Genomic DNA, 18,148 nt, shown 5'->3' with positions numbered 1-18,148 from the left:
GTCTACAGGGCCCATTAAGGGTCTCTGCCTGGGCTGCTATAATCCGACATGTTACGGACAAAAAGCACCACATACATGAAAGTTTTTAAACCTACGTGTTTTCGTTTGCTGGCCACTTGGGATGATGTCTTATTCCTACTTGATAGGTAGGGTAAACTGAGGCCCAGAGTAACAGAGAGCTGGTCCCAATTCACACAGCAAGAAACCACCCCTATCCAGTGCCTTTTTCCACCATCACACAGCACCCGCTTTCTTGGCACCTAAGTGAAACGCCACAGGTTAAAAGAGAGGGGATGAGCCACCAAGGACCCATAGAATTTGTTCATTCATTTAAAAAAGTGTTACTGAGTTACTGTTACACAGTAACACTGTGGGCCAGGCACCATTCTAGGTGTTAGGGATTCCACATTAAATGAAGCAGAGAAGAATTCCACGGCTGGTTCTTTGATTCCTGTCCCTTTCTGGCTAATCACACCTGATGTTAGAGCTTCCCGGCTTTCCTGTGGCTGTGTCCTGGGCCCCTGTCAGTTGTCCTCAGATAGGCGGGTGTGTTACCCGGGGGCTACTGGTGGGAGCCTTCAGGAAGGAGCCCTCAGAGCTGTTCCACCACTAATCCTAGGCTCCGTGATCTCCGCAGTCTAGTGGGCTTTTCAAGAGCCAAGTGGTGGGGAAGAGAGTCCCCACAACTCTGAATTTATGCCTGGTAAATTCAACTGTCAAAACCAAAGGATATGACCACAGGCAAAGAAAAGACAGAGGTGTAGGTGCCTTTTCCTTGTGACCTGTGTGTCGCTTGGAGAGACACCAGTGCCGGGTGGAGTGTCCACAGGAGACAGAGACGGAGGTTATGCAGTGTTAGGCTGCGGCAAACGCACGTCCATGATTCATACTTATTGGCTCTAAAAGCAGCTTTGGGCCACCTGCTGGCTGTGAGCTTCCAAGGAGGCAGGGTCCCTCTAGACTAGAGTGGGTTCAGCCTATAGAAGGCAGGAAGTGGGGAGTGAGTGCCAAACTATGAAGGTAAGCTGGTTGTGCCTGAGATGTTCTGATTAGACAGGTGTGCCGTCAGATCCTAGTCTGTCCATGAGAGCTGTGTGACCTTGGATAATGTACTTAACCAGTGGAGCCTTGGTATCTTCTAAATCTAGAAAACAGGGACACTGATACCTACCCCAGTCCTGTTGTAAGGACACACTTGATACCTGAGACGCATGGAAAGGATCTGCACACAGTCACCCCTCTGTTTGATGCTTATTTAAAAAATGTTTAATGTCTATTTATTTTTGACAGAGAGCAACAGAGCGTGAGCAGGGGAGGGGCAGAAAGAGAGGGAGACACAGAATCTGAAGCAGGCTCCGGGCTCTGAGCTGTCAGCACAGAGCCTGATGTGGGGCTCCAACCCACGACCTGTGAGATCATGACCTGAGCTGAAGTCAGTTGCTTACTCGACTGAACCACTCAGGTGCCACTGTTTTATGCTTTTAATTATTATGTGAGGAACTTTTCTAAGTATGTTTTTCTCTTTTTCTATAATTTTTTTCTGATCATGTAGAAAATAATGATTGTAGCTATTCCGGAAAACATAGAAAAATGTAAAAAAAAAAAAAAATTGCCCATGTTCCCAACACTCAGAATTGCTATGAATATGTCAACATCCTGGTGTACTTTAAATAACGTACACACAAACACACACATATATTTTATAATTGGTAATTTAGAAGGTAATCGTTTTTCTTTTTTGACTTAACATTATATTTTGAGCATTTTCCTACATCATTAAAAATTATTAAAAACATCATTTTCAAAAGTTACAGAATAATAGAATTTTTAAATTATTAATATTGTATATAAATCTTCATTTTGGATTCTTTCATATTTTTCTGTTCACTTCCAATTTTGCAGATGGATTGATCCAAACACAGCTATTAAGAAAAAAACACGTAGTGAATTTACTCAAATAAAGGAAGCTTATATGATATAGAAATAGTGTATATAATACTGAAAATATTAGAAATCTATATACAAAAAATTGAATATAAATTAATCACATTCACAGACATTTCCAGGTAAGCTTCATACAAATATATATTCATTTTTCTCTTTTACATAGGATAATACAAACACACATAACTTCATAATTCTTACCAAAAAATCCATCAGACAGTAAAAGTATTCTCAACTTTTAAAAATTGTGTGAAAAAGGGGCGCCTGGGTGGCTTAGTCGGTTAAGCGTCCGACTTTCGCTTAGGTCATGATCTTGCGGTTCGTGGGTTCGAGCCCCGCGTCGGGCTCTGTGCTGACTGCCAGCTCAGAGCCTGGAGCCTGTTTCAGTCTGTGACTCCCTCTCTCTCTGACCCTGCCCTGCTCACGCTGTCTCTCTCTCTCTCTCTCTCCTAGAAATAAATAAAACATTTAAAAAAAAATTGTGTGAAATAAGTTTTAACAATAATATTCTACCTGAATGTAAACCCTTGGTTTAATTTCATGATTTTATCCTGCCAAAGCCTGGCTGATGTTAATTTAACAGGTATCACGACACATTGGCTCACTAATAAATAAGGCACTTTGCACTCACAGTATCAGTGTGGACAAAAACATTTTAGTGTTGTTTGCTCTAATGTTTTTAAACTTTCAATGTCTTTGCAACATGAGAACACATCTGTGCACATTTCAGTGTTTTCTTCTGAGGCACAATCTTAATGATGATTGGTCTTTATCGTTCCTAGTAATGCAGCCTGTCTTACTCTTTTTCACATAGTATAAATTATATTCTTAGGCGATGTGCAGTATTTTAGCAGTCCTTAAACAATGTTACCAAATAACTATATACATCTCAAATGCTGCAAGAATAGCAGTGGCCACAGGGCACTTTCACCCCCTGGAATTGGAAGTCACTGCTTTAGGATATTTTTCCACTTCAGCGTGAAATACATTGTTAAGGTTTTGTTAGTGGGTTCTTTACATGCTTTTTTTGTTTTTACAAGATCAAACATGGTTTTGATTTATTCCATAGGCCTAAATTCTCAGATGAGACATGTTTCTGTACACCATATAGTCCACGTATGTTTCAAATAACAACACACCCTTTAGTAGATGAAGTCTCCAAATGCAGCTGTAGTAAGCATCTACGTCCTTAGCTTATACTACCAGTATATCTTGAAACCAAAAGTAAGATTTTGATTTGATTTTCCTGTTCCCACAATCTACTTAATTTCTTGTTTTAAAACCTGAGAATTGTTACCATTTATAATTTTTTGGATGATTATTCTGATCACCACCTTTATGATTGGAGCCAGGTTAAACCAATTATTATACTTTTCTAATTTGCTTCTAAGTAGTGACTTTACTAGACGCAACAAGTCTACCCAGTAGCCCAGTGAGATGTATTTTCCTTCCTGTAAGTTCTTGGTGAGCACAGGAAGGCTCCTGTCGTCACCAAAAGCTACAGGTGTCCCTGTGCTTCTCATTCTTCAGAAAGTTAAAGCTATGTTCAGTCTTAAATTCCTGCTGTGAGCCATTGTCTCACAGATCTGAGAAACCTCAGGGGAAAACATCCACTGTATTTTGATGGTGGGCTTTCTGTCCATGAAGAATCACTGGAATTAACCAAATCAATTGGACACTCATGGGGGTAATTAGTTGTTCCGGCAGGTAGCCTGCTCAAGCCAGTTCCTTTTCTCTGCCCTGTCACAACCCCCACTTCTAGGAGAGTTTTCTGTGAGAAGGATTTGGAAGAGGATGAACTTTTTTTTCTGCCATAGATCACTCTGTGTAGTTTATTTGGGCATTCTGTAGCTGTTCCTAACTGTTCTATTAATGTATGCAGCCAACTCTTTTGGAGATCTCTTAACTTGTCGTTCTGTTCTTACTGGTGAGATTATACATTTTTTGTTTTTTTCTAGGAACCTCAATGGAGTGATCTTCCATATTACTGCAAAAGTTCTGTGGTTTTGTGGGAATTTTTTGTTTGTTTTTTATAATTTATTGTCAAGTTAGGTAACAATAGTGTATGCAGTGTGCTCTTGGTTTTCGGCGTAGATTCCCATGATTCATTGCTTATATACAACAGCCAGTGCTCATTCCAACAAGTGCCCTCCTCAGTGCCCATCACCTATTTTCCCCTCCCCCTCGCCCCACATCAACCCTCAGTTTGTTCTCTGTATTTAAGAGTCTCCTGGTTTTTCTTTTGTTTACTTACTTATTTATTTATTTAAGAGAGAGAGAGAGAGAGAGAGAGAGAGAGAGAGAATCCCAAGCAGGCTCCACACTGGCCCTGCCCTTCTCAGGGCACAAATGAACTGATGGAACAGGAAGCGCTAAAACACGTGAATCTTTTAAGGCAATACTGCCAATTTCTTTCCCAGAAAAGTTGCACCAATTTATTTTTTATCAGCAGGTGCTGAAAGGAAAGATTTGGGAACCTGTAAATTCCTCATGCCTGTTATTCTTATTGTTGTTGTAGCAGTTAACAATAAAACCCATAAAAGACAAGGAGGTCTTTAAAAGATGTCCCCACAAAGGGGACATTGAGAAGTTGGTCTGAGTTCCCAGGGTATGGAAAAGTGACAGCAGGAAATTGATAAGAAAAAAGCTTTAAAAAGTCCAAGGGATAAAGGCACCTGGGTGGCTCAGTCAGTTGAGTGTCTGACTTCAGGTCAGGTCATGATCTCAGGTTCCTGGGTTTGAGCCCCGAGTTGGGCTCTGTGCTGACAGCTCAGAGCCTGGAGCCTGCTTCAGATTCTGTGTCCCCCTCTCTCTCTATGCACCTCCCTGGCTCACTCTCTCTCAAAAATAAATAAATAAATAAATTAATTAATTAATTAATCAGTCAATCAGTCAGTCAGTCACTCAGTCAGTCAGTCCAAGGGATAGAAAGAAGGCAGATGGGCGGAGGGGTGCCCATGGAGGTACTCCCCATGTGTGTTTTCACTCCTGAACTACAAAGAAGGCTCCTGAGGGCAGGATGGTAGCTCTACTTTACCCTTGCACTGATGTCTGGGTGCAGTGCTGGGCACACAGTGGGGCTAACCCATATAAGATTGTGCAGCGTCAGATCATGCACTGGGTGTGAGATGGTGTGTTGGAGCCCTGAGGATAGGAGAGGGATGGACAGGACAGGGGCTTCAATGGGCAAGTGAGGCTCAAGCTTTGGAGACCCCAGGGCAGCCGCCTTACGTCCTTGCTTCTGGTGAGGTGTGAAGAGCTGACCCTTCTGAGGGGAGGGAAAGGAGCACCCTCCATGTTCTAGGCTCCCTGCTCCTCACAGCAGCCACTGGCCGCACACATCAGTGCTCACGGGCTACTGGTGAGGGAAGGGCAGAAGGAGCAAAGAGGGATGGCTGAGAGCAGACAGAGCTCTGGCTCCAGCGCCTTCAGCTGGGCCAACTTTGTAGCTGGCTCTCTGGCTGTAAAAGTGGGTCATCAGGCTTGCCTGCCCCTGGCAGGGAGGGGTTGGGGATGCATCCAAGTACATCTGCTGAGAGTCCCTAGGATCTGATAAAAACCCCAAAACCCAGCTCCGCCACAAGGATCTGTCAACATCCTCATAACTGAGTATCTCGAGTGCTGGCGTATTTACCATTTAATCATCCTCCCAGCCCTTTGAGGAAAAGAGCTGATTTCAGCCACTTGTGGAGAGAGAAATAGCAGTGACCTTTTTGCAGGACTGATAACTCCCTCCTTATAAGGAGAGGACAAACAAAAGGCCCATGCTCATGGCTCAGGAATGCACGCCTCTGTGTGTGTTCTTTCTAAAGTTACCTGGTGACAGGCCTCTGCACCTGAGCCCCGCGTTTCCAGGACAGGGGAGTGGAGTGGGCCTGCCTTCTCCCGAAGCCAAGAGGGCATTGATTGCTGCAGGTAATCCCAACCATAAAGCTCAATCGGCACTGTCATTGGACTTAATGTGGCCAATGAGCTGTTAAAAGGAAAAAAACAATATGTTCTAATATTTGAGAAACAAACTTTCTAACAGTTATATAAACTCCTGCCTCAGGGTGGATTATTATATAACCCCTTATAAAAAGAAGGGTCAAAATTCACAATAATCAAAGCTAAACATCCCTCTAGGAGCTAACGGAGTGATAAACTGTCAATAATTTTGGCTCTTCTTTATTTATAGTGCCCTCCCCTGCATCACGTGCCTTGCTTAGATCTGTTCATTCCTATGGTAACCCAGGGATTATGCCCATTTTACAAATAAAGTCTACTGAAGTTCAAGGAGAGGCTAAGTCACTTGCCTCGGTTCACACGGCTAGCAAGTGGAAACAGAGATTTGAACCCAAGTATCTCTGATGCCAAAGCCGGCAGTGTTCTTTCAGTGGGAGCCCCAGATACCCGCAGGACTCTCCTCCTGCCCCCAGATGACCAGGGTCCCTTCTGTGCTGTGCCAGGTGAAAAATGAGTTGGGCCACTCCAACTTGTCCTGTTTCTCATGAGAACTTCCCAGACTTTCAAGGAATAAGAGTGTTGTGTTTCTTCCTAAGCTGTTTATCCTTCCAGTCTCATGTGGCTCGGGAAAAACGTGGACCCAGGAAGACAAGTCCCAGAGTGCTCTCTCTGCTCGGCAGTGGGAGAGCCTGGCCAGCAGGGCAGCCCAAGGTCTTTTCCTGAAAGGCTTCATGGCCAAACTGCCCAGTCCCTGTCCTCTGGCCGCCACTACTGCCCACCCAGGCTGCTTTCTCTGGCTCCTGGAGCTAGTCAACTGGGCCGCACGCACTCCAATATTCAGAGTGGCTGCCCAGACATGCTGACACCTTGATCCCTCATTATTCATTCAAACAAATATTTTGTCCTCGTTATATATGCAAGGCGCAGTCCTAAGGTCTTGAGGGATAAGGCAGAGATAGTCACTGCCCTCTGGGAGCTGACATTCAGGAATGTGGAGTAAATCACCAACTAGTTCATTGCTTGTTGCAATTATGTAAGTTCTGTAGGGATTGCTAAATCCCTTGCTAGAAGAGTCCGTAACTGAGGCAGGGATGGAGGTCCTGCTAGGACTGAGGGATCAGAACGTGTCCCCAGCAAGAAGACAGGACAGCTGGATGCACAGAGAGAGGGCTCAGTGGTACAGTATGAGGCCGGAGGGGTAAGGAGGGTCTGAACCTGAGGGCCCTGTGTAGATCGGGGCTTGATCTTGGAAATGATGAGACTCGTGTTGGGTTTAGGTGGCAACTTATACGTGCATGTAAATCCAGGAAGAAAGGAATGACGTGTATACCAACATTCTAGATCATGCTGAGAATTAGCAACTGCTTTTTGGCTTTTGGTCCCCCTGAAGCAGTAAGTCTGTAGTAAGTTAAATGCTGTCACTCAGAAGGGGGTCATAGTAAATGTTCGCTCTTGACAACGGTGACTCACGCTCAGGAAGTGGAAGTTCTCCCCTGCCCATGCCAGCAGTCCAGATCTGGAATGGTCTTCTCCCACAGCCACGCTCAGAGGCAGGTTTCTCGAGGCCAGTTCAGAGACATGGATCTGGGAGCAAGAGGGTCGGGGAAGAGGTAAGGCCGAGAGGAGCATGGTGCTGGGACCCGGTCCCCTGTCAGGAGATCCTTTCCCACAACCCCCAAGCAGCATTCTCAGAGTCTGCCCTGACGTGTCACCGCTGCCGCCTTTGGTTCTGGAGACTTTTTCCATGGCGGTAATGAAGGCCTTGCCCCAGACGACCCACTGGAGTTTCCTCTCACTCTACCATCCTGGGACTTTAATGCCTCAAAGGAGACACGCCGTTCCCAACTGAATCCCTAGGAGGAAGGTTTACAGTGGACACCTCTGGAGCTGGCTGGGGCTGAGGGAGGGGATGGAAAGGAAAAGTTTGGATATCAGGAAGCACTTTTTGATCAGTTGAATGGTGGGAAGGCAGCAAGGCAAAAAAAAAAAAACCCTCTTCTGACTACATCATGACCCACCAAGAGACATTTGAAAGCTTTGAAAGCTTGACTTTTCAGAACTGAGGAAGGTTGAAGCACACACAACACACACACAAACACACACACACACACACACACACTCCATACACTTCTTATTTAAGGGAATGTTAACCTTTCTTTAAAGTATTGTTCTTGGGGTCCCTGGGTGGTTCAGTCAGTTTGGGCTTCCGACTTTGGCTCAGGTCATGATTTCATGGCTCGTGGGTTTGAGCCCCGCATCAGGCTCTGTGCTGACAACTCAGAGCCTAGAGCCTGCTTTGGATTCTGTGTCTCTCTCTGCCCCTCCCTCGCTCATACTCTGTCTGTCTCTCTGAAAAATAAAGAAGCATTAAAATAATTTTTTAAGAAAGGGTTCTTAAAATCATATTGGGAGACCACATTTTTTTTTTAACTTGTGAGACTGTATCTCCCAATCTCAATAAAATGTAATTTAAAAAGAAACACATCCCCTAAACATGACTATATTTAGGGTCAGTGACCTAAACACATGCCAGCTTTCAGTATTAGCAACCTAGTGGCAATGCCTCTTCTGCCAACCCCTTTTCCTCGTATTTTGTACACCCCCACACATCTCAAAATTTTCTGTGGTGCTTGCCCCTCCCAGAAAGTGCTGGGAGGGAGTTTCCAGGCAGTGCTGCTTATCACGTACTGAAAAGAATGTGAGAAAAAAGAGATAACGTTTGAAATGGGGGAAAAAAAAAGTGGGAATTTCTAAACCACATGTTGTCAGTTCTGCTTCGCAGCTATGATGAGTTGATAACCAATTAGGAAAAGGGCAAATTTATGTGTGTGGCATCGCTTTGGCCAGTGGCTGGATCCCAGAACTTCTCGTCTCCAGCTCCGCGTGGTGTGGCTTGAGAGCCAAGGCATTGTAGAGTCTTTGCCCTGAGCTGGGACTCTGTTTCCAGCAGAGGAGGAAGCGCGTCCTTGCTCTCCAGCTTGATACAGTGGCTTGTGCTTTGGCTGAGGTGTCAGGAAACTGTTCTAGAAGCAGCCAGCTCTGCTTTTATCAGCTGTGTGCTTTGGCCCGGTCTCATACCTCCTGGAGTCTCTCTTACTGTATCTCTAAAATGACACCAACAACTCAACAGCATTTGACTGAGGACAGACTGTGTTAAGCTTTTTTTAAAAAAAAAAAATTTATTAAGTTTATTTATGTAGATAGCGAGATGTGGGAAGGACAGAGAAAAAGAGAGGGAGAGAGAGAATCTCAGGCAGGTTCTGCACCATCAGCAGAGAGCTCAATGTGGGGCTCGAACTCATGAACCCTGAATTCATGACCTGAGCCGAAACCAAGAGTTGGATGCTTACAAGACTGAGCCACCCAGGTACCCCTGTGTGTTAGGCTTAAGTGTGTATGAGTCAGGGTGAAGTCGTAGATATAAGACACTGACTGACTACTATGTGTGAGGTGACTCCAAATATTAGATTATCCCCATTTACCCAATGAGACTTTAAGAGAGGATTCTATTGATATGGATATAAAAATGTATGTGTGTGTGTGTACATAAATATGTGAATAGAGGGTTCATATTTATATCAATAGATATAAACAAATGAGATAATTATCTGCATATAATAGTATATTTTAATTATGTATAAAAAATCATAAATGCTGTTTATTAATTTGTAAACACTGATTAATATGTTAATAGTTTAAGTGATATAAGTAGAACCTTGGATTACAAGTAACTTGTGCTGCAAGTGTTCCACAAGATGAACAAACATTTCTAATAAATTTTAACTTGATAAATGAGTGATGTCTTGCGATATGAGTAGTACGTGAGGCCAAATGTCACATGATCATAACTGAGCCAGTGGTTTTTGAAATTTGCTTAGATATCCAAGTGCTTTGGGTTAGATGCATGTTTCCAGAACAAATTATGCTCGCAGACCAAGGTTTTACTGTATTTAAAAATCACATCATGTTAACAATGCAGACATAGGGCCTTTACCCACTCCCAAAGCAATACTTTTAATGAGACTCTTCCAAGGTGCCTTATGCATCAGTGCCTTGGTCTTCAGGCCAGCTTTCCAGAGCACATCATCTGCATATCCACCCAGGTTGCTTGACATTCAGCACTTTTGGAATCTAGATGTGATGTTGTCGTTGGAAAATTTACCCCAAGCTACAGGAAGCCTTTCCTTATTTGTGATCTCATAAAATAACCACTTATTTTTTAAAATATAGTGTGGGGTAGCATTGATTTTTAATGCTAGTCTTAAGCCATCTAAAGCAATGCTAATGCTATGTCTTCATCTTGTTGTTCAACATAAAGCGATTGAATAAGTGCCCTGATCTGTGAGGATTCTAACATAGGATGACTGCCAGGTATAATTTTGGAGGGAAAAGGCATGATCGTATTTTACAATTGCCATAGAAGTTAGAGGGTATTCGAAATCCCAGCGGACACTCTCCTGACAAGACATTAATAAAATACCCTTGCCTTTTGTTCAGTTGAGACAGATTAGGGTTTTTCCCCAGGAGCCCTACCAGGAACTGAAGGAAATCGAAGCACTAAAGATACAGGCTGTGGAGGCAGACCTCCGAGGGTCTCAGCATTCCTGTCCCCTCTGCATTCTGCAGCTGCAGGAACTGTCTGTCCCGTGCTTTTCTCAGCTTTGCTCCCTCTGCATCAGTCACTGTGGGATGAGCGCGGGGTGGGGTGCTAACAGAAAACCCCTGGGATTTGGAGGAAGGCAAACAGAATTCAGACTTTGGGTTCATCTCTTCACCTGTCCAAGGCTTGGTGTCTTCATCCATATAATGGAGAGAAATCTCTTAGGGAATCTTTGAAGATTCTCTCTAAAGATTAACTGGGATTGTATATCTCAGCCCAGGGCCAGTCTATACTGTAAATCTCAGCCCAGGGCCAGCCTATACTGAGGTAAGAGTTGTTGGACCCTCGACATCCAGCAAGTCCATTTTGTCATCTTGTATATCTCCTGGGGTGGACAGTGAATGGACAGCGAGAGACGGCCACTTCCCCTTTCTAGGGATGGCTTGGCAAGGCAGTAGTCCTCGCAGTGACTCTGAACCTCTCTACTACCTTTTTTCCAGTGAGGGTTAAAGGTTTGTTTGATATTTACTAAAAGAAATACCTTTGTCAGGGGTGACCTCCAGGTGTCAGGTTAGCTTCTTTGATTTAGCATCTAATCTGGAAAGAGCACCCACCACCATGGTCCAAAGTTATTCCCTGATCTTTGGAGAGGACACAAGTGTGTGATTCTTCCCACCTGTGCAGGGAATCTTCCCCCAGGCAGAGGAAGGAGAAGGACTTGTCAGCCCACCTTTGTCTCCTGAACCAGCCACACATATTTCACAGGGCCCAAGAAGTCTTAGCTCTTCCATGGCCCCCCCAGAAAAAGCAACGGCCCTCCCCTTCTGTGGCCCCTCACAGTCAGGCCTATCTTAGAGGGGCCTGTCTTTGTCAGAGAACAGACCCTGTTAAACATCTAGAGAAAAAGGTGAGATCCTGAATCATGCCTTAGCTGAAGACAAGCACATTAAAAATTAACTTGTTTAATTGGGGTGCCGGGTGGCTCAGCCAGTTGAGTGTCCGACTCTTGGTTTGTGCTCAGGTCATGATCTCACATTCATGAGTTCAAGCCCTGTGTCAGGCTCTGGGCTGACAGTGCGGAGCCTGCTTGGGTTCTCTCCCTCTGTTTCTCTGTCTCTCTCAAAAAATACATAAAGTTAAAAAATAAAATTGATTTAATTAACAATTAAATTTTTTGGAATTAGAATTTAATGGGAGCCCAGGGGAGGGGGAGAGCAGACAAAGGTTAGTGATGGAGGGACTGATGAGAAACGAAAGATGACAAGCCCCGAGGTTGGGAGAACGACAAACTGCTAAGAACAAGGAAGTCCACTTAACGATCTGCAACCATTTGCTCTGTGCTGGCCGGACGCCCTGCCCCCGTGCTTCCTCGCCCCTCCACAACCTCGACCCCCACCCCTCCCAGTTCACAAGCATTCACCCGGGTTTGGTGGGAAACCCGAGCTCCACGTACAGGCGGCTGTGGCTTGAAACCAGGACAGCATCTATGGGATGGGCAGCAGAGGTAGAAGTGGAATTCAATGGGAATGGGAAGCCAGCCTCAGGGCTGACCATGAACAAGCCTCAGCATCTGCAGACATCTGAGGGAGTGATTTGTAGTTTTGATGAGTCTGTGAATTGGTATTTGAGCCAAGACTGATGTATCTTAAGGGACAGGATGGATTCTCTGGGTGTTGTGTGCATGGCGCATCTTGGACAAGCTCGGCCAATTTATCCCAGCACTTTTGGGGCAGCCTTGCCAGGGCCTCGGGGCTGTGTGGCTCTAGAGCAGGGAGCCTTGTTCTGCATAACCTTGGAGACAACCACCGTCTTCCTAGCCTGCCTCTCTCCCAGAGCAGAATCAGGACCTGCAGGCAGAATTCGTCAGCAATCCCTCCTTCTCTTGTTCTGGGTTTCCAGTCTTCATCGGGCTTACATCTATCACATCCCTCCTAGATGGAGGAGGGCAGGTGGTGGGTCCTCACCTTCAAGATATACAGAAAGAGTTCCACAGAGACTTAACTGCAGGTTCCAGTGTCGGAGGAGGCTCTTCCCATGAATCACAGCATCCTCCCCATCCTAGCCCTGACTCCCGTGTTCCCGGAACGAGCTGGCCAAGAGAAGCCCATGGGACATCTTTAGGGCGTTCACTCCTCTCTCTGTATCTGGTCTCTCTGTATCACCCAGATGTCTGGTTCCTAGCCAGGGTCTCTCTCTCCTCCAGACATTCCAGTGGGTTTGTAGAAGTGGCCATGTTGATCATGGAAACCCTTGGCCTTAGACCTGGCAATTTTCTCTCCTTCAACTTCTCCTTATCAGCTGCTTCCTCCGGGAATATTTAATAGAGAATAGCCAGGGCCCGGCAGGCCCACAGGCTCTGATTTGTTCTTTCTCTCAAAGCCTTGGCAGACTCTCTGGCTGATGGTTTGCCCTTATCAGGATCGTGCAGGATTTCTGCTGCACAGGTCTTCTGGTCTGCCCCCCACCGTTCTTCCTGGGGACATTCCCCCATCCCCTGGCTCTCCCTGCCACGATGCTTTTAGGCAGGACTATTGGCTTGAACTGTTGCTAGACCTCTGAGAACATGAAGACAAACATTGAGAAAACCCTAGGTTTTAACTTACCCCTCTCTGGGACACCTGGATGGCTCAGTCGGTTAAGCGTCCGACTCTTGATTTTGGCTCAGGTCATGATCACGGTTTGTGAGTTTGAGCCCCATATTGGGCTCTGTGCTGAGAGGAGCCTGCTTGGGATTCTCTCTCTCCCTCTTTCTCTGTTCCTCCTCTTTCTCTCTCTCTCTCTCTCTCAAAGTAAATAAATAAACTTGAAAAAAATGTTTACAAATTTAACTTAACTCTCCGCCAACCAACTTGTTCCCTCTATGCCGATGGCTGGGGCATTTGTAAAGTGTCCCCAGAACCTGGTCATGACCTCTGACACATCTTTTTTTTTTAAATGTTTTATTTATTTCTGAGAGAGAGAGAGGCAGCGTGAGCAGGGGAGGGTCTGAGAGAGAGGGAGATACAGAATCTGAAGCAGCTCCAGGCTCTGAGCTAGCTGTCAGCACAGAGCCCGACGCGGGGCTCAAACCCAGGAACCGTGAGATCATGACCTGAGCTAAAGTCAGACACTTAACTGACTGAGCCACCCAGGTGCCCCGACCTCTGACACATCTTTCTGCCCCTTAGGAAACTGCCCCTTCCCACTACCTCTTAGACTCCACAGAGTTCACTAGGGTCTTCCTACTTTGAAAAATACTAGCTAAAATTTGTTGAAAACATTATATATTCCAGGCATCACTGTTCTAAGCACTTGACAGTCATTGTCTCATTCAGTTCTTGCAGGAAGCCCGTAGAATAAGAGCTATTATTGTTCTCTCATTTTACAGAAGAGGGAACTGAGGCACCAAAAGGCTAGACAGCTTTCCTACATGGCCAGAAAAGGATGGCTAACCTCAGAGTCTGTGCTCTTTTTTCTTTTTTAATGTTTATTTATTTTTGACACAGTCAAGTGGGAGAGGGGTAGAGAGAGTGGGGCAGAGGATCTGAAGGGGGCTCTGTACTGACAGCAGAAAGCCAGGCCTGATGTGGGGCTTAAACTCACAAACTGGGAGATCATGACCTGAGCTGAAGTTGGATGTTCAATCGACTGAGCCACAAAGGTGCCCACAGAGTCTGTGCTCTTTATGTCTATCTTACTGGGCCTTATTATGTCTGTCACTTATTTCCTTTGCTAAAAGAGAAGAACTGCCTACTTCCTGCTCACACAGTGAGTACATGAGTATATGTAGCTGGTTGTCCTTAGCTTCATATATGTAATGGGTAACAAGTAGTGTTTGATGGGTGAGTGGATAGGTGGATAGATGGGTGGACAGATGGACAGTGGGTGGGTAGGTGGAAGATGGATGGATGGATGGACAGACAGATGGGTGGATAAGTGGATGATGGTTGGATGGTTGGATGGATGGGTGGATGGATAGTGGGAAGACAGACAGGTGCATGGATGGGTGGATGGCCATGCCATGTGATCTAAGCTCTTTTGTATAGAGGAACATTTTGGAATACAAGGAATGCAGATAATCCAGAGGTGCACCCTTTATGGCCATTTTGTTGCTTTTTTCTCCAAATCCTACAGGCTGTTATGTTTGCAAGAGAAGGGCTTTCTCCAGGCCCCTAAGCCCACAGAACAAATAGAGAGGTTCTGTTCCTACTAACAGTTATTTCCGCCTACATTTATTTTCTTAGATGCCTCATGCTAACTTTGGAATTCAAAACATATTTGCTCAGGGAGGCTCAGTTTTTAGTAAGGCTAGCTGTTCTCTGATCCCAGTGGGGGCCTGTGGTCCAAACCTCACTCAGGAGTATCAGGCTGCAGGATTTGCTGTTTATGTCTGCAAGTCTGAGGCACCCCTGTTGTGCAGAAACAAGGAAATACACATGTCCCAATATACTGCTACAAAACAGAGGCTAGGACTGGGTGTAGCCCTTCCTTTTAACCCAGAACAAGCTCTTTGGAAGAGGTGACCTTGCAGGATGAGAACAAACTTGCCTTCAGGCCCTCTTCCTCCTTCACTTCCAGGTTCCCACCTATCTTCATTCCAACGTTTATGCAGCTCTCAGATCTGTCTTCTTTTTCTGCTGGTTCCTCACGACAAACTCACTCTTGCTAAAGTATTAGCGAGTTACCACTTTCCTCTCTCATTAGAAAGAAGCTCTTCAGTAAAAGTCACGTTAAGCTCAGAGGAAGAGTTGCTCAAATTACACCAAGCAAGTGATATCCACTGAGCCTGTCATCAAGGCTAGCCTGTTCATTTGTGATTTAGCTTTATGTATTCTTTTATTAACATTAAGTCAGACAGGTCTGGAGAACAACTTAAGGCCAAGTCTTTTTCTCGTTGACTCTGGTATCTCTAGAGAGGCTCTTCCTGTCCTACTCAGGACCAGGATTTGGGGCACAAATATGCAAACTGCTCTCACCAACCCCAGGACCCTCAGGCCAGGTCTCACAGGCAGGTCTGTCACTTACCAGAAATGCTCTGCCCCTTACATGGGGTCTCTGTGCTCCTTCAGAGTGACCAACGGGCCCCGGTTATGAGGTCTGGGCTGCCGTGTGTCTCTGGCAGGACCTGACGTTCATCTTCAGGTACCTGTAGTGCAGGAAGATAGAGTTACCTCCACGGCAAAGTGTTCAAGCTATTGACTAATGCATACATTTTGGCCTGGACATAGTTAAAAAAAAAAAAAAGAAAGAGGAAAGGAAAATTATATTTACCCATCTTTGGTCTCGCTCTAAGCTTTTCAATAAACCCTATGTGCCCAGCTCTAATCATTTTTGTTGTAGTATGAGCTAAGATTACAAGTAAACTCTGTGAACTCTCTGCATTAAAAGTTATATTAAAAAAAAAAAAGTAGTAAAGCAAGTTCTTTCCCTAGTGCTCCAAATACTTTTTGTCATTGAAATGACAATGAGAGATTTAGTTGTCATATCCAATCAGCCTATTTAGTGTGAAAACGAATTAAGTCTTTATGCCCCATGAACTGTGAACACACCTGCCCATTACAGGTGTGCCCCGGTGCCTGGCAATCACTCATGCCAGGGCCCTGAGCTGCTTTTTAATTTGGATGGAAACATTAGATGGAGGGAAGACGTGCTCCCGGCAGAGGGAAACTTGCCAGTGTGGTGCCTGTGTGAAGCTGCGAGAAAGGCATCCTGTCTTCTGGGTGGACGCAGTGTCTCTTGGTCCCAGGGCTCAGCAAGCAGAGTGAAGGGGAACTTCAGCCCTCCCTAGACCCCTCAGCAGGTGGTATGTGAGGCAGTCCCAGTCCCTGGCCACACAGCTTTGTGAGAGGGTTTCTGTCCTGCTCTGTAGAGGGTTAGTGGCGCCTCAGCACTTGGAACGCCTGTTTTAGAGTTGCCCACCAGAGGCCTGAAGACAGTGAGCACATCAGTGACGGAGTGGTTAGGGTGATGGGGTTCCCTGGCTGGCTAAAGGCTACATCATCCCTGCTTATTCAGAGGCTTTCATCGTCTATGTCCACTCAGCAAAAAACGGCATTGAATCTCAACCCATGCAAACTGCAAATTTCTCTGAAATCGTCTATTCAAGACAGCTCTTAGCTATGTAAAGCATAATTGATAGAAATGCAAAGCTGGAAGCATCCTTGAGAGGCCATCTGGGTCACTCCGAGCCTTTAGGCAAAACCGCCTCTACACCATCGTAGCATTCCTAGAAGCTGATGGAGAGGTTGCTGGTTTGAGCTTTCCTTGTAAAAGATTTTAGATGGACTCTCAGGGCTTCCTGAATGCTTATATTTTTATTTGTAATTATACTTTGCAAGAGAAGGAAAATTCAATATAAAGTCAGATATGAGCACCCTACCCCCACCACAATTCCCCTCTTCCTCCTCCTCCTCCTTTTTTCTGGTCCATTCCCTGGGGAGACCACTCTGAGAAAGTGGTTAACAAGCTGGAAGGTGTTTGAGCAAGTGCTCAGGTACCACATCTGTCAGGGAATAGAGGAAGTAGGACTGGGCAGAGGTAGAGACAATTGTCATTGTAACCACCATAGTCCCAGCTTAACCCAACGGAACATGCTCCTCACTCCCAGCATCAAAGGCATATGTCTCAGGAAAGGGCTGTGATCGGTGCAGAAAGGGTCCTAGCCACTCCTTAGTCCAATCAGTGTGGCTAGCGGGGGATGAGCAATTATGATTGGCCGATCCTCGGTCACATGGCCACTGATACGAGGATGGTGGGAAAGCTTCCTGCACAGACAGCAATACCTACCGCACACCTTTAATGCTATGTATCTCTGAAATTTACTGAAAATAGGAGTGCCTTAATACAGTGCCTAATAGGAGACACTCAATAGATGGTTGTTATCACTTCCTCCATCCATATCATCAGAACTCATACAAACAACCTTTTCTTTAGTCTTGGGGCAAATGGGTGCTAATAAAATCAACATTGGCTCAAACCTCAGCCCCAAATTTGAACTGAGCCTGAACTTTTCTGAACAACTGAGAATGTTTAGCAAACATGTTTCTATAACAAATTTGATCTTTGTGTGTCCTTATACTTGATTAGCCAGAATCATGTCAACCATCATAAGGATGCTTATCTCTCTAACAGCTTCAGTGCTCTCTGAAAGTATTTCCCAAGAAAGATAGTTACCAGTGTTTTTCTGACCTTTACATAGAGCCAAAGTATTTGGATAAAGTGTAGAAAATTCCTGTCTCTGAATGGAGTATTGGCTTCTTGCATGGTCTCATTCCTAAGGATGGATCTTATAAGTCCTTCCCCACCTCAAAACCTTAAGCCTCTCCAGAGCCTCAAGAAGAATTAAGGACAAAGAGTTCTGGGCCTTCAGTGACAATCCCACCTCCCCTAATCCCCTGCTCAGTGCTACACTGTGCCAACTGGATATCTGGACATTCCCTAAACTCCCGGTACCCTGCCCTTTACATCTGTAACATGCCATTTCCTCTGTAGAGAATACATTCTTTTTTTTTTTTTTTAATGTTTTATTTATTCTGAGAGAGAGAGAGAGAGAGACAGTGTGAGCAACAAGGGTCAGAGAGAGAGACACACACACAGAATCTGAAGCAGGCTCCAGGCTCTGAGCTGGCAGTCAGCACAGAGCCCGACATGGGACTCGAACCCACGAACCGTGAGATCATG

At 45.3% G+C, this 18,148-nt stretch overlaps 1 pseudogene; it reads right to left on the bottom strand.

Annotated features, from left to right (window-relative positions):
- Positions 1-3,015: 3,015 nt before the first annotated feature.
- Positions 3,016-15,064, bottom strand: LOC144216649 (KATNB1-like protein 1 pseudogene; annotated as a pseudogene).
- Between the last annotated feature and the right edge of the window lie 3,084 nt (positions 15,065-18,148).

This window comes from Crocuta crocuta, unplaced genomic scaffold, assembly GCF_008692635.1.
Source record: "Crocuta crocuta isolate KB4526 unplaced genomic scaffold, BGI_CrCroc_1.0 scaffold48, whole genome shotgun sequence".
NCBI lineage: Eukaryota > Metazoa > Chordata > Mammalia > Carnivora > Hyaenidae > Crocuta > Crocuta crocuta.
Note: the sequence above shows the minus strand (reverse complement) of the source record. Positions and strands in the feature narration are given on the sequence as shown.